Below are 27,568 nucleotides of genomic sequence, written 5' to 3' on the forward strand. Positions count from 1 at the left end.
ATGGCTACTGGCAATAGAGGAGTAGAGGTGGGGGGAGCTTGTGTGAGTCCAACTTGATATCTTATAGAAATGGGCACTGTGCTGAAATTTTAACTCGCTTCTTGCTTGAGAGGCAGGACCATGCAGCTGTAAGAACACTAACTTAGATATCAAACAGACGTTTGCTTTATTTTTTTCAGACCTAGTTTTAAATCCTGTATCTACCACCTGTTAGCCCCGGGATGATAGGTAAATCATTTAAGCTTTCTGATTCTCACCTTCATCATCATTAAATTCAATATACCTCTTTTGTAAAGTAGAGGTCTAAGGTTGCTGGATAGGAAGCAATGGGAAAATCAACTACGTGCAACATTAGGAGCTTTATCTGTTTATTGAAACCACATAAAAAGTTACACCTCCATGTCCCCATGTGGAAAGAAATGTTTCAGCCCCTTTCCTGGGTTAAAAAGAACTGACAGATGGTATTACTTTTAGCATTTGATATTCTAGCAATGAAGAATATGGTTGGAACCCTTCTGCTCAGTGGTGGACTCATTTGGAAAGAACGAGATGTTCCTGGATTTTATCAAATTACATATACTAAAAGCATATATCTTGGTGAATACTGAGTTAATCTACTCGCTTTCCTCACAGATGCATTAAGAAAAAAGCATCTTAAGGATTTTTTTAAGGTGCTAGTATATACTCCACAGATGTCAAGGAAAAAATAAGGATAACTACATCAGGATCTATATTAAGTATAAGAAACTATATTCATAGATGCATGAGTGATGGTTTTTCCATTACAGTATTCATTTGCATATAATACTTTGGCACACAGAACAATTTTCCCCCTCAAGATACTGCATTTCTTAGCATTTCTAGCCAGTGAAATGGATGGAAAAAATTAAGAGCAAGACCATCTTTCTGACAAAAGGAGGCAATTGTTTAAAATCCCTATGCTTACTTTCTAAATATTATTCTGCTGCGCTGGCTTACCTCTTGGGCTTAAAATAGAATTTTGCAAGTACCATTTACATCCTATGTCTGTCCCTTACTTAAAACAGGTGAAAATTAAACATGCAATCCTTGAGCTGAGAAACTTTAAGGTAGATTTCCAAGGCCAAGAGTAGGACAATAGTCCATCTCCTTCTATTAACATACATTTGGATATGTTAACAAGTTCTCTATTCATCCCACAGCTAAGCAGCCACACTCACATGCAAATTTCGCCCCATAATTGAAGCATCTGTAAATAATGCAGATGATTCTAGGTCCTGAAGGTAACAGGATAATAATTAGGCCCCTTTCGCAATTGCAGTAACTTTTTCAGGTCACACAGATTATCATTTAAGTGTCTGGTTCATCAAATATAATATGATATATAAAGAAAGGAGTGGGAGGGAAAAGGTGGTAGAGACAAGTATTTGAACTGATTTTAAAATATATCTCCTTTGAATGACTAATGCAATGTTCCAAGGTTGAATTTTGCCATTTCTTAAATGCTTTGCTCTAAAAACATATTTACAACCTGTACTCAGAATGAAAAGTTTAATGTGAGGAGCATATGAGACAGCAACAAATCTTTATTTCAAAATTTTTGTGCAGGCTTTTAAGAACCAGCCTTAAAGTTAAATGCTAGTTCTTGCATATTCTAGGTGGAATAATAAGTAGGTTTTCATGCTCTTTGAAAAAGAAAAGAGAAGAAAATAAGTGATTTTTAGTCATCAAAGAGAAATCCTGTGGTGAGATATTTAACTATAATGGTTCGGGCAGGGGCTTATGCTTTTCCAGTGTCTAAAATGGTTGATTGAATAGTGGGGGGTTTTTTTGTTTGTTTTCTAAAGAAAACAAAATCATAATAAACAATATTTTTTTCTTAAAGAAAGACACTAATACCTATTCTTTTCTTTCAAACTTGTAAAATGTTCTCACATACATTTTACATATATGTGAGCCTCCTAATGTCCTTGTGTGATAGGTAAAAGAGGAATTCTCCTATTTTACAGATGAACTGAGCTTCAGAGAGACTATGACTTACCCGAGGTCATGTAGTATATCCATTTAATGTTATTTGATTACTCACAAAATAAACACAACTCAAATTGACTTAGGGAATGAACAAGTTGCTCATTGGCTCATGTAACTAAAAGCCTGCAAGGGTGGGGGTGGAGGGGGAGGTGGGGGGAGAGTGCTTTCACCCATGAGAGGCTGAATGATGTCATCACATCTTTTTCCCTTATCTGGGTCACTCAGCTCTGCTTTCTTCAGCATTGCCTGTGTTCTCAGACAGGCTCAATCCTGGTTGCAAAAAGATGACAGCCAGCATCTTCAGTCTCATATCCCATCCTCTCAGCAGATAGAGTGCGTCATTTTCCCACTTGATGCTCATCAGCCTAGCTTTGGCCATAGATATGGAATATGCTGATTGGCCAGGCCTAGGTCACATGCCTTCCCTTGCAGCTGGAGGGGGGGGGGTGTTGTTAACCCTACCTTAAGCTCCATGATTTAATAATGGAAAAGAAATAATTCTCTGAAAGAAAAATCAGTCTGCATTACCAAAAGGAGTGGGAATAGATGTTGGGCAAGCAAAAAAATTACACATAGCTACTAAGGAGGAGGGTGAGGATTCAAACCCAGATCTGCTTGACTTCAAAGGGCTCCCTCTTTACACTATATTATGCTACCTTCATATATCATTTTTTATATATTATACAATTTTGCTCAGTATATTTATAACTCAAAAATGATCACAAAATCTATTAGTACTACAATAGAAAATCTCTACACTGGATATAAATAGTGATAAAGAAAATCACTGCCATATGTAAAAATTAACATTAAAGATTAAATGATTTGATGTTTCACAGAGGCCACCAAGACAAAGTTTGAGCTGACTCTTTTTAGAAAGACCTTTCACTGATGCCTCCCCAGCTCCATCAACCCCTCACCTTATTCTAATTCTGCATTCTGAAGGGGATAAAAAATGAGCAGAGCCTGGATCCCGTCACCAAGTAATTTGAAATTTAGTCGGGCTTAGAAGATGAGAGTAGGAATTAGGTGGTCTTACCAATAACTTTATTATAAATTTGTACAAGAGCTCCCAAGCACCATGGAAAGTAATAGAAGAGAGAAAACCCAGTTTGGGACGAGGGGGACAAGGAAGACTTTATGGAGGAAGTGGTAACATTTGAGATTAGGTTTTAAAAGAGAAGGTAAGATTTTGACACAGATCAAAGTGGAGGTGGACTAGATATCATGAGCAGAAGAATGGAAATTAGAAAGTACATAGGATGATCAGGAAACAGTTCCTAGTCCAACTGGCAAGAGCATGTGACATGTATCTGAGTGTAGTTGGAAATAAGCCTGGAAATGTTTGGAAGGAACTTTGCTGTGGATTCTCTTCAGTGCTAGACTGCTGAGTCTATGTATTAATTGTGCAGGCACTGGGGAACCATTGAGTATTTTTGAGCAGGGGAGTAACGTAATTGTATCTTTATTTTAGAAAGATTAAAATGGAAATGATTACAGAATGAAATTTCTTGACTTTCATTCCAAATTAGACTGAAATGCTTAATTTCACTTTTAATTTGGCAAGATACAGTCCAAAAGCAAAGTCTCCTAAACTTCCAGTCTCCTAGACACAGGTTAGAGTCCCTTTCTCACTTTGATCTGTTTGTTTCCAAATCTTAGCAAATTCTTGAATAACCTACTGCTGATTTTCTAGGATGATTCCTATAGTCGTCAGATCTTTTCAATTCACCGTAAGGTCACTATCCAACCCCAAGATATAGAAAAAACTCACTTCTACTTTATTGCAAAGTCTGCATTTAAATCCTAGATAAGCATTAAGGCCCATATAAAGACTCAGCTCCTCTATGAAGAATTCCCACATCAGCCCAATCTACAGGCACACTTGCTTCTCTTTAAATCCTATAGCACTTATTAGCAATATCACTCTTTGGAAATTATCATATCATGAGTGTGTTATTTGGTATTCCCAATTGTAAATTCCTTAGGGGTAGTGATAATATTGAGGAACCCGCCTGTGTAAATTGAGCACTTGCCATGTAGAAGATGCTGTGAGATACTACAAAGAATATCAAAAGCAAACAAGACAAACAAGACAATCCTATGGTTCCTATCCTCAAAGAGGCTTTACTTTATTGAGCCTACATAGCACATTAGTGTGTGGTGTTAATTTTCATTGATTGAAAATCAGTGTTAACTTCCATGGACTCCCTTACCTTGCTACCACTTCAGAGTTTCTCTCTTGCTGTATCTACTCTCACCCTTCTCTCCAGCCTCAGAGGAAAGAGGGTCTTCTTCCTTTAAAATTTCACACTAGCACTTGTGATCTTGATCACATCTCTTTCTATACACTCTTGACCTTTAAATTATCCCCTAATCTTTCAAGCATTTTACAAACATTTTCACTTGCCTCCTCTCACCTCTCCCACCACCCCTTCTTCTCTGACCCCACACCCAAATCCAACTCCTGTAGGTCTCAAGTAGTCTGAAAAGGCCTTTGCTACTTACTTTACCTACCATTCCACTTTATCCTTCCATTGACTAACAAATTTGCAGCAGTGTGGTCTCTACCACTGCCTGTACCTTCATTGTTCTCTACGGAAGCTACACTCTCAGAATGGATTCCTTCTCCCAAATATACAGGCTTTTCTCAGACCTCACTCCTCCTGAAGATTTTTTCAGCCTGTGACCATGTTGACCACACTCTCTTTTGTGAAACTCTCCCTTACATGGACTTCCATGGCACCCAAAGACTCAGCCCTCACATCTCATTGCTGTGTTTATACTCTCTCCTCCTGAGGACGCATCTGTTGACCAGGCTTTAACTATCTGCGTTATATCGTCCAAAGGAACCTAAAAGGTAAATTAGGTCGTTTTATTCTCCCGGGTTCAAAATCTTTCAACAATGTCCTACTACAAGAAGAATAAAATGTGACGTTCTTTAGAAGGTTTTCAAGGACCCCCATGACCCAGCTTCTGCCTTCCTCCCCAGCTTCATACTGTGCCACTGTGTCACTTGCTCAGTAAGCTCCAGCCACTCTGGCCTTCTTTCTATTCCTATAGCACACCAGGATCCTTCCCACATCCAATCCTGTTTGTCTCCTCTTCCTAGAATGTTTTACTTTCCACTCTGCCTGGCTGGTTCCTTCTCATCTATCAGTTCTCAGGTGAAATAGCACTTCCTTCCAGGCATTCTTTGACCACCTAGTCTTAAGGAGATCTCCCTTTACAGCACTCATTATAATTTATAATTATTTGTAAACATTTTCCTTGTTCATTGTCTGTCTCCCTGTTGACTACAAGCATGTTGAGGGCAGGTGCCATGTATGTTTTATCCTGCTCTAGCAGTGGCTGCTCATTAAACATTTGATGAATAAATAATGACAATGGTTCTTCAATTTCAACTTGTATCTGATTTCTTCCAGAGTTCCCGTCTCATATCTCCAGTTCCCTGTTGGTACTTTACATTTGGATGTCTCTTCCCTAACATGCTATGTACCAAAATTATCTTACCTCAAAAAACTGCCCTCCTCTCCTAATGATAACTTTATATGGCAGTGTTATAATAACCACACCCAGGCTTGAAATTCAGAAGTCATCTTTAACTCCTTCTCCAGTTCTTCCCACCCACACCAAAACCATTAATCTTTCTGCTGGGATATCACTTGAAGATATCCTTTTCTTCACATCCCATAGTCACCACCCTGGTCCAGGCCATTATTACATATAGTCTAATTCAGTAACTGATCTCCAATTCTCCAATTTTTTTATGCTGTACCCCACCCAGCTTTTTAATAAATGAGCATTCATTCTCAGCGTATGTATTTACATATTAAATACATGTAATGTAATAATAATATACTGCCATTCCCCATTCTACTCCCTCTACTTTAGCAATACAGATACATTCTATAGTTCCTCAAGCACATCAAGAATATTTCATCTCTGCACCTTTGCAACTGTTCTCTGTCCCTGAAAATTTCCATTTGACCTACCCATTCCGTAGGGCTGTGTTTAAAATATCACCTTCTCTGTGAAACTTTGACTGACCTCCCCTCACATACCACCACCACCACCACCACCCTGAAGTATATTTGTCTATTTGTATAGACATGTATTAGCCAGTAGAACACTGAATTATAGATATCTGCTTATGTGTATTTCTCCCTCTGGACCAGAAGTCTCCAAGCACATACAACTAACAGTAAAAGTGTTTCAACATTCACCCCCCCATATACATATTATCATATCACTGTGTGTATTGTTATTGTATATGTTATTATATATCACTGCATTGTATATGTTACACCACATATTACTGTAATAATAAGTACATTATAAAATATGACAACTGAAATTGAAAAAGGACAAGTTAAAACATAAAAATGAATAGCAAGTCTAACATGTTCTTTCCTCTTCCCAATATACTGTTTTGAACACACTCCTGAGGTGTATACACTCTTTTGTGGAGGCTTATGGTCTACTTGACATTACCGTAGCCTCCAACCTACAGTAATCACTCCCTCTGATTGGCTCCTATAGCATTTAATTGGCATTTTTGGTACTTCTACACAACTACCTAATTTGAAATGAACAACAAAAAAACACCTTTAATGATTGCTTTCATTTTACTGCATGCCTGTAATTTACCAGAGACTTTTCTGGACTCTGGGGTTACAGCAGTGAACAAGACAGATGAAGCTTACATGTTGGGGCAGGGAGAGATAGAAATAAACAAGACAATTGTATCATATGATTGCAAGCAGCATGAAGATCTGTAATCTGTTACAGAGAGAAAATAACAGGCTTTCAACTTAGGCAGACCTGGATTCCAATCCATGGTTGACCACATACGAGGTCTGTGATTTAGGTAAAAAACTTAATCACTCTGATTTTGTTCTCTCATTTATAAAATAATATTAATAATTCTTTTCTCAAAAGGGTGTTTGTCATCACACGTTGTACACATGTATTGAAATATGACTCTGTACCCCATAAATATGTACAATCAATATGTGTCAATTTAAAATAAATTCCTTTTTTAAAAAGGGTGCTTGTGAGAATAAGGTAATGTAAAAGTCTCTAGCATAAATGTCTGGCCAGTGATATTTTAAAAATACATTTTGCAAAATCTTCATAGTTTAAAACAGCATATATATTGTAATATGGCTCTACTTAAGGACATTTACAGTCATTCTAGAAGTAGGATACGGGAATTTTTTCTTTGGTTCATCTTAATTGGATAGATTTGAGGGCAGATTTGAATGTGAGAGGAATATACTTTGAAAACGTTAAGGAAGGGGTGTTTTGAGCTAATTATCTGCTTAAGATAAGAAAAATAATTGCTGTTGACAGTTTACTTACCTGACAAGTTTCCCAGAAGCTGAAGGATTGGCAACTCATCTTTACTGAATATTAGGAGCCCTTGAGGCAGCCTTGCACTCTACAGATTAGAACAGAGTGCATAGAAGCGAACATAAAAGAACAAAAGGAACCTCAAATTGTCTTTCGTCTTTCATGTTCACTCCCCTACCTTCCTATATAAAGCGGCCTCAGCCTACGGAGTTAAGATATTCACCATTTGCGTCACGTGAATTTTCCATTTGAAAGATGCACATGGATACAGCAAAGCCTAACACAGCCTGTGTTCCCAAACTGACCACAGGGATAGATAAAAGCCTAAATACCAATAGCCAGGACAGTAAAAGCCTCTAATACCTAAGCTCAATTAAGCAAGTAGTGGTGACTGAGGCAGAGGAGTCATAAGTTTCAATGTGACTTCTGAGAACACACTAGTACTTGAGGAAGAGAAATAACAACTGGGAATATGCAGTTAGGTGACAAAAACACATGAAAGGGGCATATGTTGCTATTTGTTTAAAATTCTTGTTCAAAGCCAATATTTTGTTTGATTACAGTTACATAATTTTTATTAAAACATTTTATTTCCTAATAGTAATTGAATCAGAATTGATATGCCCATCTTATTACATTAGTAATTAATGTCTTTTGGACGTTTTATGAAATATCTAGACAATAAATCCACTATTGTTTTGTTTTGTTTTTAATCATTCCACTCTCTGTTTTTCCAAAAACCTGAGACTCAATGAAAAATAATGACTGCAATGCTGAGCTAGGCAGGATTTTCTAAATCCTATCTGTCTTTTTCTGATGGTTTGTATATTTTAAATTCTGGTTTCTTATCACTCGTATGTAAGGAAATAATTGATAAAAATTCACATCTACCAAAGAGCTCTTTAAACTTTTAATATTCATAAACCTTAACCTTTATAGCTAATGTCGTGTTACCTACATAACTGTGCATTTAACTTCATAAATATTAGACCAGTCCTTTGAAGCTAGGTCTATCATGAGTGATCAACACCAGAAAATAGAAATGAGCAACTGAACATTGCCCTTTGATACTCCAAGAATGATGACTTATCTGGTAACTCATATAATGTTGGAAGAAAATTACCACTCCTAGGGTAATGGGTTCATCCAAAGCATGAAACAACAAATGGAAGGTCTACCTTTCCTTTTATTCATAAATGCAAGAGAATCACCTTAAGTTCAAATATAGCAAAGAAAGACTTTAGTTACGCTGCAGAGTTAAAAGAGAGTGCAACTCATGCACGACCATTTCATTTGAAGCCTGGGTTGATATATTTTGACCACGTCTCAAAAGCATCCTTGAAATGAATCATGGTTTTATGTGACAGGAAATGATAATACAGAAATGTAATTAGTTAACCAGGAATTAAAGGAGCAAAAATAGACCGTTAGTAATTTTATTTTGAGTCTCAATATGGAAGTGAATTTTGACTCTCTGAATTTACTAATGTTAAACTTTATTAGTCATTTGAATGTAAGTCATTAAGCAGTCCACTTAAATTAAATATTTGGTATTCATTAATTAAATTTGTTAACATGATGCTTTCCATTGCCACTCCTCTACTCCAGCCTCTCATTTTAACTCTCTTGAATAGTCACAATGAACTCGTGACTGATCTCCATGCTTCTAGTTTCTCACATGCCCAGTCCATAGATATCATCACCATCACAATATTAATAACAATTACCATCACTGAATGAGTATATAGGATGTGCCAGGTGTATTGTGTGGAGTTTTAACTTAATCCTTACAACAACTCTGTAAGGTCAGTACAATTATCAGCCCCTTTTTACAGATGAGGACATTGAGGCTGAGGTGTAATAGATCTGCAGGTTCAATCCCATACTGGCAGGGCCAAAAGCAAACAAAGATGATGCAAATACTGCATAAAAGAGGATTTGTTTTTGTTTTTGTGGCTAGCTGATACAGGGAACAGTAGAAATTTAATGGGTGCTGTGATTCATATAAATTATGCATAACTTAAAAAAGTTATAATTTATTATTTATGCTTTATTTGAAGTCACTGCTTTTGGTGATAAAAGTGTCATGAGCTGCTTTTCTACTTTTGGAAATTTTTTCTCCATTGCCACCACTAGCTACCCAGCACAGTTTTAGAGGACAGTGATTAAATACTCTTACTTGATCCCTGGTGGTTAATAGATCTGCAACATAACCAGTGCCACTTTTGACAAGCCCAAGTACAAAATGGCACCGCCCACCTCCTCTCCTCCCCTCTCCCCTTCCCTTTACGAGAAGCCTCCTGACTTAAACAGAAACCCCTTTTGCTTCTGCAAGGACGCAATTCTCCACCCCATCTACATTAGCATAATGACCCACCTTGATGGTATCAGCCAGCCCTTGGTACACTATATAAGCTCTACCACCCCCACGCCTGGGGCTGTCCCCTTTTCACGGCAGCCCTGGGCTGCCTGCCACTCTGAGCACAGCCCGGCAGATTTCTTTCTTTAATAAAGCTTGAACGGTACCCGGTACCCAGCATCTTGGCTCACTTTCTTTCAAGGTGAGGTTAAGCAATTTGTTCAAGGTCAAATAACTAGAAAATAATGGTCCTTGAATTAGTTTTGCCTGCTGTACCTTTAAAACATATCCCGAGTCCTCCACTTCTGTCTACATCCCCTACAAATTCAGCACGTATCAGGTAGAACCAACTTTTTAAAAGTATAAATTATGTCATTTCGAGCTCTGCTTAAAACGTCCTCTAACTGCTGGCCAGTTAGTTCAGTTGGTTAGAGTGTGGTACAGATAACAGCAAGGTCCAGGGTTCAGTCCCACAGTCACACACACACACGCGCACACGCACGCGCACACGCACACACACGCAACCCTCTTCTAATGTCTTCCCATTAAGATTAGAATAAAAATCAAAATCCTTGCCCTGGTCTACAAAGACATCATAATCAAACCCCCCCCCCCCCGCCCTTTTTTCACTTCAGTTCAGCCACATCGGCCTTTTGTCTGTTTCTGGAATGCATCAAGCTCATTCCCACATAAGGGATGGGCTTTTAAATCTGCTAGTCCCTTTGGATGGAAGACTTTCCTTCAGATATGCACCTGGCTAATCTCATCATTTAATTCAAGCCTCAACTCAAATTTTACCTCATCTATGAGGCTTTCTCTGACCACTCAATCTAAAGTAGTTTTCTTGCTCCCTACCAGCCATTATCATATTGCCCTATTACATTATCTTTATAGCACTTATCACCATGTGAAATTATCTGGACAATTTAATTTTTATGTTATTGTTATCTGTCTCTCCTGACCCCTGCTTAAAAAGTATGCACCATGACAGCAGGAGAAGCCTTGCCAATATTCATCACTACTATGGCCCCGATGACAAGAACAGTGCCTGGAATGTAGAAGCTCAGCAACTATTCACTGATCAAATCCATTTTTGTCTAACTTCAGAGCACTAGCTGTTAACCACAGTGCTAAACCCCTGCCTAAACGATTTGTTCACCTCACTTCTTTCTTTAAAAACATATCAATATCGTCATTGTCTGCAAAATAAAGTTCCAGCGGCTCTGTGTTGCTTTCAAGGGCCTTCACATCTAGCCTGTCTTTCCATCTGACCTCCTCCTACCTTATGCTTTATGATTGAAACCCAACAGAGGATGTGAATGCTCCCTACACTTCCCCACACAGCCACCTTCCCCTCACTATTTCTTCCTACAGAATATTAGATGCATCCTTCACAGCCAAGCTCAAACCACCTCTTATCCAAAGTTTTCCTAACTCCCCTCACTCACAATTAATTTCTCCCTACACCATTTCCCCCATAGTACTTTGTGGATCTTAAAACATTCAGCACAGTGTGCCTCATAATAAATTTATCTATGTCTGTCTCTGCCTCCAGATTGTTACCTCTATTATCTTGTCTTCTATCATGTTCTTTTCGATATAGAGTGTAGAACATAATATCTATTCAAATGTTGAACTGAATTAAATATTTGTGGACTCTCTCATCCCTGCTATACTGTTTACATTATATTATTTGTTGCCTTTTAATTGCTTTAATTTATTTGACTTCGGTATGTGATCCCCCCCCCCCCAGCTAAATTCTAAAGTGAAGGCTTCTGTTTCTTTAAGGTTACTCTTTACCCTTTCTTTCGTCAACACTGCCCCCCTACCCTGTGGTCCCCCATTACTGCTCCTTTGAACTTAACATGTTGCTGAATGTATAGCAAGTATATTCTAGCTAAACAGTGAGTGAAGAATAAGTGACTAAACAAGTAAGTAGATAAAAAGAAGACTTCCACTAGGTTTAGTTAGAGAACTTAAAAAAAAAAAAAGTACGAAAGCAGTCTGACTAGATTTTCCCTTTCTCTGTTTCAAGTTGAACAATGGTCAATTGGGGAGGCGGTTATGGCAGCAGCCCTGGGCTACTGCCAGAGGCAGGAACAGGGAATCAGAGTTTTGGGGTCATAATTTCTGGCAGAAGATTTGCAGGGAGATTGAAGCAAGCAAAGCAGGGTCAAGGTATTACTGGCCTTTTTCCCCCTCCATGCTCCCCCATCCCCCAACACAGACATGAATACTTTGGGGATAAGTAAATGCACAAAGTCATTCTTGCTTAGCATTAGTCTTCGAAGTTGCTAGGAAGGCTTGAAAATAGCTACCTCCCCAGAGTAACCATTTGTTGGGGAAATAACAACAAAAAATTACATTTATGAAATTTATGATTACATACATGAATTTTATGATTACATTTATGAATTTTCTGGAAGGAAAGATGACTATCAAAATACTAGTGAACTGGTAAATATTTAGCAGTTTATTAAGAGGTTGCAGTGGCCATGTTTGTTTGCTTTCTTAAGCATAAAATTTAGTCTGGACAGGCATCAATATTTAAGACATCTTTTTTTGTCCACCATAGTTATATGGCATTGTCTTGATGAGTCAGACCAAACAAATGTCTTCTGTGTTTTTCCAGAATAAACATTTCCCAGAGGCAGAACTCTGCACTCAGCACAGCCTATTAACACACAAGACTGCTTGAGCTTTTCTATAAACATGAGGAAGAGGAAGAGAAGGCTGAGGAGGAAGGAGAGAAACACAAGGCAAAGTTTCCTAATGAATAAATTAAACATTGAACCTCTTGAGGAAAACCAGTAGGTTTGATCGTTTTTGTGTTTGGTGAGTTGTATGTTTGTTGCTGAAAGACCTCCTCAGCCATAGGCAAAACAACACCAACAACAAAGACTCAAAAAATAAAAACCAGGAATTGGAGATGTGATTCACCCTCTGAAGTCTACCTAGTGTACAACTGTAACTGATCAATCTCTAGGTAGGTGACCCTTTGGCTAGTAAGAAAAATAAATAAATAAATAAAACAAAACAAACAAACAAAACACCGAGGTGCCTAAGCATGTGCTGTGGTTTCCAGGGAAGGTTTTCCTGATCCAGACTGTAAGGCAGAGGAAGCAAAAGAATGATGAATAATGAACAGTGAAGCACGTCAATTCTGGGGTAGCTTCAAAAAGGAATTTTACCCTGGGAATCAAGAACAGTCTCTTGACAATTTAGTATAATTATGCCATCAGCCAGCAACTGAAGAGAATATTTTTGATTGGAACAGGTCTTTAATATACCAGCAAATAATAGCAGCATTCAAAAAGATCTGTCTTTTAGGTTTTTAAAATAAAATTCCCCTTACTTCATGGAAGTAGGCTGGGATCTACTCCTTTTTTCATAAAATGGATGAATTGAGATTCTTTTTAAAAAAATTCTCACATACTTTACTTCAACTCGAGGTATATAATACTTTAACATAATAGACACCTACAATCTATAACTGGCAACTAAATACACAATCTAATACCCCACTTCTTGAGGTATCTTTGATTGTCATGCTACGAATACTGCCTAATTTACCTATAATACATTTCTCTGCATGGTAAAAAAAATTAGGTTTTGTATGTAACTTAGAAAATATTCTTTAAAGCAAGTACATTGAAATTGGGGCTGATCAGAAAATGTTAAGCCCAATGAACTATAGTGAGTCAAGAATGGCATAAGCCACTTGAGCAAATTTATGTCAAGACCATTTGGGGAGAGAAGAGACACATAAAAACACCCTCTCAGACAGAAATATTGTGGAAGAATGGATTCCACTAGTATGCTACAAAGTAAATGATATTAATATACAAATTGAAATCTATGAAACTCAGAAGTTTCCTTGGAACCCTGTGAAATAATATATTTAAAGATCTGAAGGTTGTATATCTAATCCATTTGATTCTTGAAGTTCCTGAATTCTAATAAGGAAAGGCACTTACTGTCAGACCAAGAAAGTAGAAATTAAGGATGTAAGGTTTAGAATGGTATTATTTAAAGTGCAGTAAGTAGGCCATGCAGATCAGAATCACTCAGAGTACTTATTACACAGACTGATTCCAGGTGTCACCACCCCAGATATTCCAAAGTACATTTGAAATACTTAGAACACCCTCCTAGTTTATTCTATGGTCATTAACATTTGAGAAATACTGATTTAGGTATTTATGCTGAGCTATTCTGGGTTATTCCTTTGATGCGCTAACAAATCTTTCTAACCTTTGTGTGGAAGGTTACTAATGTGCTAAATTTATGCATTGCCTTGCCCTATTGCCAAATGATATCAACATAAAAGTTTTAATGGGGTTAAAAAAAACAGCCCCACTTTCTGGAAAGGGACTTTGTGCTCTATGCAAACCCCAATCTTCATTGCCCACTGTGATGGTTAATTTTAGGTGTGAACTTGACTAGATTAAGGAATACCTAGAAACCCAGTGAAGCATTATTTGGGGGTATGTCTCTGAGGGTGTTTTCAGAGGAGATTAACATGTGAGCCTGAGTGGCCTAGGTGGGAAAGATCTGCCCTCAATATGGGTGAGCATGATCCAATCTGCTGGGGTCCTGGAGAGAACAAAAACAAAGAAAAAGGTGAATCTCTCTCTCTCTTTTCCCCTCTTGCTCTCACTCTCTTGCTGGACCTGGGATACACTCTCATCTCTTGTCTGTGGACATCAGAACTCCAGGATATTCAGCCTATGGGTTCCAGGACTTACACCAGTGTCACCCCTGGCTCTCAGGCCTTTGTCCTCAGACTGAGAATCACACTATTGGCTTCCCTGTTCCTGAAGCTTTTGGACTTGGACTGAACTATGCTACTGGCATCCAGTTTGCAGATGGCCTATTGTGGGACTCCTCAGCCTTCACAATTGCATGAGCCAGTTCCCCTAATAAATCCCCTCGTATATTTATATACATACCCTATTGGTTCTGTCTCTCTGGGGGACCATGACTAATACACCCATGTTTATCTATATAAAGGACAAGTCAAGGCCTTTTGGATGCTTCAATTAAAAAGGTTTGTTGAGACATAAAGTGGTAAAGTGTTCATACTATTTTAAGTCACAACTTCCTAGAGGGCAGAGAGTGTTTACCTGAACCATGGACATGTGGGGAAACTTTTTAAAAAAACAAAAATGTTTGATGTGATAACTATTAGCAAAAATGGAAAAGTGCACTTTAATATTTACTCAGTAGAATATGAGAAACTCACAGTGAATATTTATTTATACCACACACACAAAACCAGTTAACAGTTTTTGCTGAGCATGTAGAAAAAAACTGCTATATCTTCTGATTTAGACATTGCAGTCAATTGCAGATGGTTCACAGAGTAGTGGTTTACAATAAGCTCCAAAACTTTCCATGTCTTTCTGGTGAACTTAATTATCACAGTGTCTTTCAAACCCCATATGAGCAATTTCCATTGATTATAATGCTGCCTACTGCTGAGAGCAAAACTGATCCACTGCACACTCCAGAGTAGGTAATCCTTGCCAGCAGGTCACTTATGCCTCCCGAGGTTTCCTTTTAACACAATTAATGATGATGACGAGGGTGGTGATAATAATAATAATAATCCTTAATGCTTACTCAACACATTCTATTAAAATAGCTGGAAAGTTAAACAAGCTCACAGAATGTCATCTTCTTGACAGTGAAAACATAGGGTAGCATATTCCAAAGGCCCAATTACATTTTGATGGTAATTTGAGATTTTTTTCAGAAACTAGAAAGACATCCTTGAATTATAAAGAGACTCAAAACAACTTTAATGAACAGCTATAAGACAACTGTACATTCACTACTAAGTTATGAGATTTTGCTTTCTATTTCCCATAACTCATATCAAAATGATTCCCAAAGGATATGTATATGTAACGGGTGGCTCTACTTGGTAAAGGGGGAAAATAACCTCATAGTTCTCTAGTGAGTTTTGCAAAATATAGCTCATTACTATTCCAAATAAATAAAAAGAATATACAAAAACAAAAGCAGCTCCACCAATTACCAAATTTGCTAATGTATTTTCATACCCTTAGTAGCTTCAAGAGTGAAGGCAGTAGCTTTCATTTCATGAATATGGCGAGGCCAAATGTGTTTTCTAAAGTTCTAATTATAGATGGGTCCCAGGTTGAATTAAATTTCTTTTTGAGAAGATAAATATAAAACCTAAATCTATCTAGTATTCCCTATGCACTGTTGTCTTTCTGTATCATTCCATTTTTTTTTTAAAGGTCTACTTGCATCACAGTTTTCAAAAAACATAATTTGGTAATGAAGCCACAGTTATTCTTTCATTCATCCTTATTTCCTTGGAAAATTAAAATGAAGGTGCTGAACAATCTTACCTTTATGGTTCTTTCTATGAGTCTGTGGTTATGGCACAGCCATTAAAGAATGACTTAACTGCCTACATGGGATAGAAAGAAAATACAGGCTGAGAGGAAGTACCTCCTGTTTGAATGCAAATATACACTGGCACCAAACTATGAAGCTGTTTCTTATAAAGCAACATTTATTATAAGGTACTTTTAATCGTAAGTACCCCACAGATAGTTATTTTCTGAGGACAAAAGGACTAACTATAAGGCAGATTATTACCAAAGGATGAACTCACCAAAACCAGTGAAAACCTTTTTACCATCATTATGTCCATCATTCCAAAAACTAAGTACTTAGAACTATCATTGTGTTAGTTTGCTTGGGCTGCCATAACAAAATACATAGACCGAGTGCAACAGACATTTATTCTCACAGCTCTGGAAGCTAGGAAGTCCAAGATCAAGGCACGAGCAGGGTAGATTTTATTGTGAGGTGCCATCTTGTGCAGTTGGCCACCATCTTGCTGTGTGCTCACATGACTTCCTCTTTGTGGGCTTGAGAAGAGAGAGAGAGGGAGTGCAAGCTTTCTGGTTTTTCTTTTTATTAGGACACTGTCTTACTCTGTTCAAGTTGCTATAACAAAATACTTTAGACTGAATAACTTATAAACAACAGAAATTTATTGCTCACAGTTCCAGAGGCTAAGAAGTCTAAGATCAAGGCCCCAGAAGATTCAGTGTCTGGTGAAGGCCAGTTCTTCATAGATGGCACCTTCTAGGTGTCTTCATATGGTGGAAGGACAAGGCAGCTTTTGGGGGCCTCTTTTATAAGGGCATTAATCCTATTTATGAGGGTGAAGCCCTTATGACCTAATCACCTCTCAAAGGCCTTACCTTCTAATACCATCACCTTGGTGATTAGGTTTCAACATATCCATATTTGGGGGCACAAATGTTGAGATCATTGCATTCTGCCCCTGGCCCCCACAAAATTCATGTCCTTCTCACATGCAAAATACATTCATTCCATCCCAGTAGCCCTAAAAGTCGTAACTGGCTCTAGCATCAACTTAAGAGTCTAAAGTTCACAATCTCTTCTAAATATCACTTAAGTTAGATATGGGTGAAACTGAAGCTAGAATTCATACTGAGGCAAATTACCCTCCAGCTGTGAGCCTGTGAAGTCAAACAAGTTATGTGCTTCCAAAATTCAATGGTGGGTCAGGCAAAGGATAGATATTCACATTCCAAAAGGGAGAAATAGGCAACAGTGAAAAATTGGTCCTAAGTAGGTTCAGAATCCAACAAGGCAAGCAACATTATATCTTAAGGCTGGATAATAATCTTCTTTGACTTGATGTTCCACCTTCTGGACACACAGGGCTGGGGTTTGAGACCCTAACGCTTCAGGCAGCCCTGCCTTCATGGCTTTGCTGGGTGTAGCCCATGCAGCAGCTCTCTCTCATGTTGGAGTCACATGCCTGTGGTTCTTCCAAGCTGGAGTTGCATGCTGGTGGCTCTGCTGGTCTGAGGTCTCAGGTGCTGCCCTGTACCCATGGCTCTGCTGGGCATTGTTCTAGTCGGGGCTATCTACAGTGGCCTGTCCCTGTGGCAGTTCTCTGCCTTGGCCCCAAGGCTCTCCAGGGCATTCTTTGAAATCAAGGTGGAGGAAGTCATGTCCCCATAACAATCATGTTGCCTGCCACTGCCACCACAAAAGCTTTTTTTTTTTTTTTTTGGCTGAGAGGCATAGATGTAAAGGCCATGGACTGCAATACATTGAATGAAATACAAAATAAGAGTTGAACAACACAAGCATCCAATCTGAATAATTCCTTCCTAATGTGAAAATAAAAAGTACTACCCCACTCCCACCCTCTGCCAATAGCTTTGGTTCTTGCCTGAACTGGCTATTTAAATGCCTCAATTCTTTAATCTGCCTTGTCTATTTATGCACTCACATTATAATCATTTCCATAATGAAATACATATTATTGCCTGAGAAATTTTTTTTCATGTTGGCTTTATAAAGACTTCCCTTCATAAAAAGAAAATGCAGTGTTCAGGAGACCTCTTTCATCACTAGATATGGATTTCTCTACCCAAGTGGGAGTGTGACTTCCTCAAATTAACCAAAGGTCCGGGTTCAGCAGTACATTGTGGAAACAGCAACGTAAGGCACGATTTTTGTCCCTGTTCATCATCATGGTACATCTGTTTTCTCACTTTCAGAAGCTGCTAACTCTCAGGAACACTGGAAACATAATTCACTCAAGAAAAACTCCACAAAGCTCCAATTTCACAGAGTAAAATACAATTTTGAGATAGTATCACTGGATATCTGATTTTCTTAGTAATTCTAATCATAATTTAACACCTGATTTGGGATTCTGGTCATCTATCTATATATATATATAAATAAATATATATATTTCTTGTTTTTGTTTACGAAACCACTAAACCTCTGCTGAATTGAATGTTCTGCGTGATTTTGGCTCAAAAATCTTTTTATATTCTTGAATGGTCAGTTTAATAATCTCAGCCTCCAATGGTATTTCAAAACTTCTATAATAAAACAGAATGGATTTTATCTTTTCAGTTATTTCAAACCCTGAAGTGATTACCAGTGGTTCCTTTCACTTCTCATACAATATTATAAATTTACATATATTCAGTGACTAATTTTCAAGCATTTCTTCAAAGGAATACTGGAGCTAACTTTCAGATAAGCAGATTTCAAATTAATTCAGGCCTACTAATTCTGAGATTTGAGTTGAAGTTTCTTAGTTCTGTATTACTCCATGGATATGACAATCATAATCAGTTTCTGCACACAAAGTGTGGGCAATTTAGAGATCTAAAATTAGTGTGAGCAAATTATTTAAATGAGTGCTGAATAAGAAAGAGATTAATCAGGTCACACAAAAGGCTGGATTGTCCTAAATCTGAGTTCTCACTTATTTTCTTCTCCACTAACAGTCTAACCAAAGATTTTATTTTGTGAACTTATGGAAAGTATAGCATTTGGTATTTTTTAAAACCCATGATGATCTGGAATCCATAGTGGAATTTAAGCATCTTTATCCATTTGTGACTGAAATTTTTTCAAAAGGAATATCCAGTAAATAACATACAGTGAATAATTAATAAACATTGTCATTAATAAGAATATGAACTAGATGACTTTATTCATTCTTATTACATGTCATTTTAGTCCAGCAAAACTGGGGCAGTTTTGAAGCTTACCATTAAGTTTGAACTATTTTTACAAAATGGAAAACTTATGAAAATATTTACCTCTTCTAAAACTATAAGGAAAAAACCTAAACATAACCCCATAAGCATACATGTTATTTATGTATGATTTCGACTTTCACTCTGTTTAATACTGTATTATAAAATGGAATTGCCCTTGTTAACAAAGTTGACTAGCTGAATTTTGAGTAGATATTAGTTTCCTACTTTATATTTTAACATTAACATTATAACTTTAAAAAATGTTTTCTTATAATATCTATAATTACCAAAAACATTTAAAATGCATTTTGGAGTTGTAAACCCAGTAGCTTACAGTGGTCATATTTTGGATAAGTATTTGATAAATTAATCAAGAAGCTTTCTTCTTCCACATTCCGGGGAAGACTGCTAGTACTCTGTAGGGAAAAACTTCTAAGTCTGTGTAAGGATATGCCTCTATCTCAGGCAAGAAATACAGATATTTCCACAGTTCCCATAAGGAAAGCCAAGGTCCAATGAGGCAGTGGGCCAACTGTATGCCAGAAAACCTGTAGTTGGATTGTAAAAGGAGAATTTCAGGATCAGATTTGGTAGATCACCATGCAGGTGTTGGGGAATGGGAGGCACACTGACTTTCAATACTAGCTATGGTCAGAGAGCCTGTTTCTATGTAGCAAATCTTCTCTAAGCCTCAGCACTAGGTTTCCTTCCACCTCCTTTTTAAAAAACTGTTCCATGAATAATGTCAACAAGACACTCAGAGAATCCAGGCATAAATGTTACATTATTAATGCATTTGGCATTATTATACAAATTTGGGACAAAACCAAAAATGTTTCAGACTTCAATATAGGGTGTTTATATAACACAGCTGCACGTGAGCAAGCATGTTATAACATTCTACGTTTAGCTTTCTGGTGCCTAAGGCGGACTTAAGATCTTGAATGGGCCTCTTCTCTGGAAAATCATTTTTGAGGATTTTCATCTTTATCAAGCAGCAATATTTCCACCTCCATAACATAGGTCTTATGGATGCTAGATGACACATGCTATTCAAATAGGCTTTAGATCTTTGGAAGCTAGGCAAATGGGGCCTTCGTTATTCTTCAGTGGGTTTTAATTTCATCCTACCAATTTGCAGTGAATGAAAAGCATTCCAGAATAACTCTTGTCTGTTTGCCATTTGTGGTTTTCCTCTGTTTCTCCTTTCCATTTTTTGACCCCTACCTTTCTTTTATAGCAGGCGAGAAACTCAAAGTGAAGGAAGAGAACAGTGAGAGAAAGACCATTTCTGCCCCAATTTCAGCCTCTGGATTCAGATATACTTCCCTATGACTGACCACTTTAGAGCTGATTCATGCTTTAGCTCCTTGCTGAATAGCCAATTTGTATCTCAACAAAATGCTCTCACCTCTTCCAAGAGATAAACTATACCGTGAAGTCCTCAGCTACTTGGAAGTATACAGAAGGAGAGACCGTGGCCCCTGAAAAAGGCTCTTACATACTCCCAAATAAACAGCATACAAATATCTTGTGTTTACTTCCTAATATTTGCAGAGTACTTTGGTATCTTTTCCCTCATAGAGCCATCTTATCATCAGCATTCTTCCCCACCATCTCCAGGTCTCTGACTGTCACTTTTATATGGCATAATCCTCTTTTGATGGTTAACTTTATGTGTCAACTTGACTGAGCCAAGAGGTGCTCAGATTAAACATTATTTCTGGATGTGTCTAGGAGGGTTTTTCAGGTAAGATTAGCATTTGGATCGTGTTACTCAGTAAAGCAGTTTGCCTTCCCCAATGCAGGTGGGCATCATCCAATTCCTTCAGAGCCTGAATAGAACAAAAAGGCAGATGAAGGAAGAATTTGCCCCTTTTTGCTTCCTGCTTGCCTGTTGAGCTGGGACATTGGTCTTCTGCCCTTGGACTGGGATTTACACCATCAGCGTCCTTGGTTCTCAGGCCTTCAGACTCAGATTGAATTATACCACCAGCTTGCGTGGGTCTCCAGCCTGTAGATGACAGATTGTAGGTCGTCTCAGCCTCTGTAATCACATAAGCCAATTCCTCATAATAAATCTCTTCCCCCATATGTATCCTATTGATTCTGTTTCTCTGGAGAACCCTGAGTAATACACCCCTGCCAGCACCTCTGAAAATATCCACTATATAGCACAAGATGTGCTATGCCCATCTACTCAGCAAACACTTTTAATACAAAACTATAAAAATTATTACTTTTTTACTCTTCTTAGCTTAACACATAGGCCTTTCATGGTCTAGGGCCTGCCTTCCTCTCTTAGTCTTACCTCCAGCAAACCAGCCTGCACTAATACACATCCTTCACCAGGGTCATATGGAGCCACATGATCATGTCACATTCTTTCTTGCAACATGCTGCTCCTCCCATGTTTTCTTTTTTTAGTGTCACTTCCTAATTTTTTACCTCCTATGTTTTTTTTTCAAATCTGTCTACTCCCTTTCCGTGCTACAACCATAATTAAAAGTGGTATTTAATTAACAGAGTATGTGTGTCCAAGAATAAAATTACGGTTTTAAATATGAAGGCTAAAAGCCTTGTGACCTACCATCCCTCACTGCATATCTTGGCAAACTCATAGCCAATGTCATGGAGCCCAAATAGAGAGACCAGCAGACTCCATTTGACTGGGACTGAGGGGTTTGCCAGGATGTGGGACCCTCGGTGTTAAAACTGGGAAAGTCCCCAGCAAACCAGTATGGCTGGTCACCTGAAGATCAAGTGATGGAGTGGGTAGTGTACTGTCAAGAAAATCAAAACCTCTAGTCTGCTTTCTGCTAGAATGTACCTTAATCAGTAAACTTAAATCATTGATAATTTTCTCTCTTATTATAATATTGTTTCCTACCTGGTGCTACAGTCTTCTTCACAAAGCTAATATTTTGTGTCTTCTAGTTTTCTTGTTACTGTGGTTGCTGTTTTGACCAAAAAAATACCAGTTTCTTTTTGAAACTGCCATCTTAAAGACTCCCCCTGAACTATTTTATTCTATAACTATTTAAAATAAATCATAAGTATGTATTCCACAATCCTTTCTAGTGTCATGATATCACTATTCCATTTCCTCCCTCTTCTACAGCTCACCAATGAACACAGCTGAGATTTTGTTGATTATCTCATGACACTTGCACATGCATTACATTTATCTTGCCATCAAAATATAATATTGTTCCCATTTTCCTGATGAGAAAATAGAGGCTGAGTAGATTCAGGTGACTGGCATAGGTTGTAGAACTAGTCACAGGACAAGCCTACTGTCTATGATGGCCTTGGCTTTCCATATTAATAATGACTGTCCACTTTCTAGTCTATCTATTAAATATATCTAATGTCCATGAACACAGAGGAAATATGACCTAAAACTTGTAGATCAAAATATCTACTGGAAAACATTTTCTCAGCTGTGTCTTGTGTGTAGCTCAGATAGCTTCACGGTTGACTTTTCTAATTACTCTCATGAGACCATAAAATCCAGCTCTCTGACAGACTGCTATTGAATTGCATCCCTTTTATTTTTATCTTGGATATGCTGTTTGTGTTTTAAATTTTAATGGTAAGCATTACTCAGGAAGTAGATTCCTCATAATATTTCAAAAGAAAACCATATTCAAGAGTCTGAAAGATGAGGGGGAAAAACAGTAGTCCTGATTTTTATTTTTTAACTCGAAGTACCCATGATCGAAGATTAAATTTCAGGGCACCAGACCAAACAACTAGTCTTTAAAATTGAAGTTAAAGTACTCTTTATTATTTCTTTTTCCTATTTACCATGCAAAAAAAAAAAAAAATTACATGTCAGCAACCCATAATTCACTTGAGTGGAAAAAATTTCTTGGGATTATATTCTAGAAATGGCTGTAGCCTGGCAGTTCTAGAATGCTATAATAAATAAGTTGTTTCAAAGGAATTTTCCAAACAAAACCTTTTCACTTTAGAGGATAGCTGTTTTAGTCAAATTCACATAATGAAGGGAAAATAAAAGCTTCAAGCTAATTCTGTAAGAGTATATGAATACGTGCAGGCTTTGGTACAAATTACTGATATCAAATCAAGTTACAAGCTTGAGCAGTTTACTGGACAGAATACACAGAGACAGCAGTTATGAATGTGAAGAAGAAATACCAGAACAAAGATCACTGAAAGACAGATTTAAATGCCTACAGGGAAGTTTTTATTTAAATTTGGTTCATTCTAGAAGATTCCAAAATGGGACTTCAATGAACCCTAACTTACAAAGTTAACTTACAAAGAACTGACAGCCAGGAAGGTACATTTCACTGCAGTTGGTTAGAGCTGATGTTGACTTCATGGATTTATGGTACTACCAGGGGTGTGTATACTCGTATCTGTCTATCCATATACAGGCTCACCCCAATCCTAGAGAAAAGAGAATAAACAATATAGACTTCAAATCCATTGCTATAATGTACAAATTACTAATAACCTTAAACTCTAACTTTTAGTTCCTATACACGTCTGACTCAGGTTTACATAACAACTATCCAACGTTTGTCAGATGCATGCATGTCCCTAAAAATTCTCATAAAGTGCTTCTTTATATAACATTGTTCCTTTAGGATTTACAAACTGTGCAAAGCTCAAACTGGTGTCCTATTACACTGTAACTCTAAAAGTATAACAACAAAGCAGCTTGCCACCATTTATAAACCAATGATTAGCATTTGTATGGTCAGGATTTGGTAAACTGAGTAAGATAAACAGCTATTTACATATCTACCTTAACACCACTGGTATACTTTATGATCGGTTTAGGAGAGAATGATATCACAATCACTTGTGAAACAGTGTCATCAAATCATTAAAACCATTAAGTTCTAACATCTCTAGAAATATTGCCTTATTAGAATAGATTGATGAGCTATATTATGTCATGAGCCTGAATAGCCCAACTCTACATCTAATTTAAGATATCCAAAAATATCATAGATCCAAAAAAAGACATTCAAATAAAATAAATATATAATTTCCATTTGATTATTATAGTAATCTATCATACAGAAATCATAATACAGTGTTTTTTAATCAAAGCATGGTTCCTGCTATAATTCAAAGACCGTAGCTGAGATAATAAAATACCTTTAATGTTTCACATATATTTTCTGCCATCCACTAAGAACATCTATTTTTTTAGTTTTATCCATATGCTTGGGATAGAAGAGAGCAAAGTAGTATTATTAAAGTTGTAAAATTGTATGAAAAGGCTTGACAATTTCAGTACAACATTGAGAACTATTTCTTGGTTCTTTTTAAGATTATTTTTATATCTTTTCAACTGTTAATGATGCCTACTAAGCTATTTACAGATGAAATATGATGAATCTGCTTTAAAATATTCCAGGCAAAGAAATGGGTGGGATAGACTAATCAAGATTGGAAAAGTGTTAATAATTGTGAAAACTGGGTGATAGTTGCATGGAGTCGATTATATTATTACCTCTGATTCTTTGTGTAGGTGAAAATTTCTGTCTCTTAGTTTGTTCCTGCTACTATAAGAAAATACCACAGATTGGGTAATTCATAAAGAACAAAAATTTATTTCTCACAGCTCTGGAGACTGGGAAGTCCAAGATCAAGGCACCAGCAGATCTGCTGTCTGGTGAAAGCTTGCTCTCTGCTTCCAAGATGATGCCTTGTTGCTGCGTTCTCACATGAGGGAAGACAGAAGGGCAAAAGGGACCAAACACTATGTGAAGCTTCTTTTATAAAGGATCTAATCCCATTCATGAGAGCTCTGCTCTCCTAATCATCTCCTAAAGGCCCTACCTCCTAGTACTATGACACTGATGGCTAAGTGTAAACACACGAATTTTGGAAAGACAGATACATACAAACCATATCATTCCATAATAAAATTTTTAAAGTTGTTTTTATCACAATTTATCCCATCTTGACAGGATTGACTCCACTAAATGTGGTTCAGTGATTTATATGAACTTTATGTAAAAACACCATGTTTTATTCTTTTCTGAATCCAAACATGAAAGAAAATTGACCTGTAAATGATATTCTACCACAAACACATAGTTGCTGAAGAATAGTGTAAAATCAGTAAGATTTTTGTGAGACCTTTCCTTGAAGTGATATAACTGATGGATTTATGTAACAAAAATGGTAGGAGAATCTAAGGACCAAATTTAGGCATTGGTTCTCTGATATGAATCAATCAACTATTTACTGGGGAAACATACTAGGGGCTTTGAAACACAATAAAATAGACAAGACATTACCCCCACTATCAAGAAATTTGCAAATAAGCAGAGGAGATAATATTAGCACACACCAAACAACACACAGCTGAAAGATGAACTGCGTGGTCCTGTAATAATTATAAAGGAATCTATCAAAATGAGAGTTTTGTGAAAGTCTCACATAGGAGATTGGAATAGAAATAGTCTTTTAAAAACTTGGGCATGCAGGAAAAATATCATGTTTGCACATACAGTTCAGCACAAGCAAATATATAAAGAAAAAAGAGTTAGCATGACATGTACATACTAAAGAGAGAATCAAGCCCTGAGCAAAGGGCACATTTAAGGAATAATAATAATAATGACTACTACGGTAATAAGAATGAGAAAACGCTTACTCTGTGCCAGGCACTCTTCTTAGTGTATATGTATTTACCCCTATGATTGTATATTACTAGCAATAGCCCAACTTTGCAAATGAGGAAACTGAGGCACAAAGACAATAAGTAACTGACCAAAGTCATAGAGTAAATAATGGTAGAGCAAGGCTTTGACCCCACACAGTCTAGATCCAGAATGTATGTGTTGATTCTCATGCGAGGCTGTCTGCGAGAAATAAGACTTGATAGGTAGTTTGGGAGCAGATGAAAAGTCATGAAAGTCAGATAGGACTTTATACTTGATCCTAACCGTGTTGGTTCTTAACAGACAGATAACATGACATGGAGAAAAAATTGCGGCTATGCCATGCATTCTTAAAACACATCTCTGATATTAAAGCTGATTTGTCTCCCATCTTTACTTCAAATGACCACCACTTCTATGGACTGTCCAAAATTGTTCAGCCTAGAAGCTGAGAGCTAACTTTTGCTCTGTCAAGTCAAAGAATCAGAAAATTGTGGCATCAAGTTTAAGCAACTTGGCTGGAAGCATGTAACTTTGTATCGGATCAAAGAACTAAAAATCCAAAGACTCTTGGTTTCAATCCTAGACTTCACACACTAATGCACATTTCTTCTCTCAGAACTATAAAATAATTCTATAGGCTGGAAATGGCAGTGCATTTAACTGGATCTCAGCCATCTGTCTCCCATCTAATGACACAATGTGGTAACTATTACGCAATAATTCACAGCCTGTTGAGTTTTATTGCACTTCAAGCAGATAAAAATAAATAGTGTGGATATTTTTAATAATCCTTTCCATTATTGTTCAGCTCGATATACAAAACCCCTTTGTTTATTCAACACTTAGAGTAAATCCTGAATAAACCCAGAATAAAGTTATAGAATCTAAGGTTATGATTATTAATGGTTCCCTCATACTTTGGCTGTTACCTCTGACCTTGACACCTGACTAGTTCTTAGGCCTGTTGTTGACTGAGTTTGATGATTTTCACTACTTTTATTATGTACTAGAAGTATTAAATTATCTTCCCAAGTCCAAAATTAACTCTGGCAAAGTATAAAGCATTTGCATTATTATATCAGAACTACTTTCCTTTCGGCCAGAACCGCCAACTTCCAGTAAGTCTCCAAAATGATGAACACAGGGAAAGAGGAGAGGCCCCCGGTACATGCTCTCTAGGCCTTTTAGAAAACATGGAGTTGTTCCACATAGACGTGAATCTACAGGAAAGGTGATGCTGTAGACATCAAGGGAATGGATACTGTTCAAAAAGGAATGCCCCACAAATGCTAGTTACCATAGCCAAGCTGGAAGAGTCTACAGTGTGACCCAGCATGCTGTTGGCATTGTTGTAAACATACAACGTAAGGGTAAGATTCATGCCAAGAGATTATTGTACGTCGTGGGCATATTAAGCACTCTGAGAGCCGAGACAGCTTCCTGAAACACACGAAGGAGGACGATCAGAAAAAGAAGGAACCTGGGTTCAACTGAAGCCCCAGCCTGCTCCACCCAGAGAAGCACACATTGTAAGAACCAATGGCAAGGAGCCCGAGCTGCTGAAACCTAGTCCTTATGAATTCATGGCATAA

General features: G+C 37.4%; 1 pseudogene; it reads left to right on the plus strand.

Moving 5' to 3' along the window:
* On the plus strand, positions 1-27,568 carry LOC103594137 (annotated as a pseudogene).

Source organism: Galeopterus variegatus, unplaced genomic scaffold, assembly GCF_000696425.1.
Source record: "Galeopterus variegatus unplaced genomic scaffold, G_variegatus-3.0.2 Scaffold1493, whole genome shotgun sequence".
NCBI lineage: Eukaryota > Metazoa > Chordata > Mammalia > Dermoptera > Cynocephalidae > Galeopterus > Galeopterus variegatus.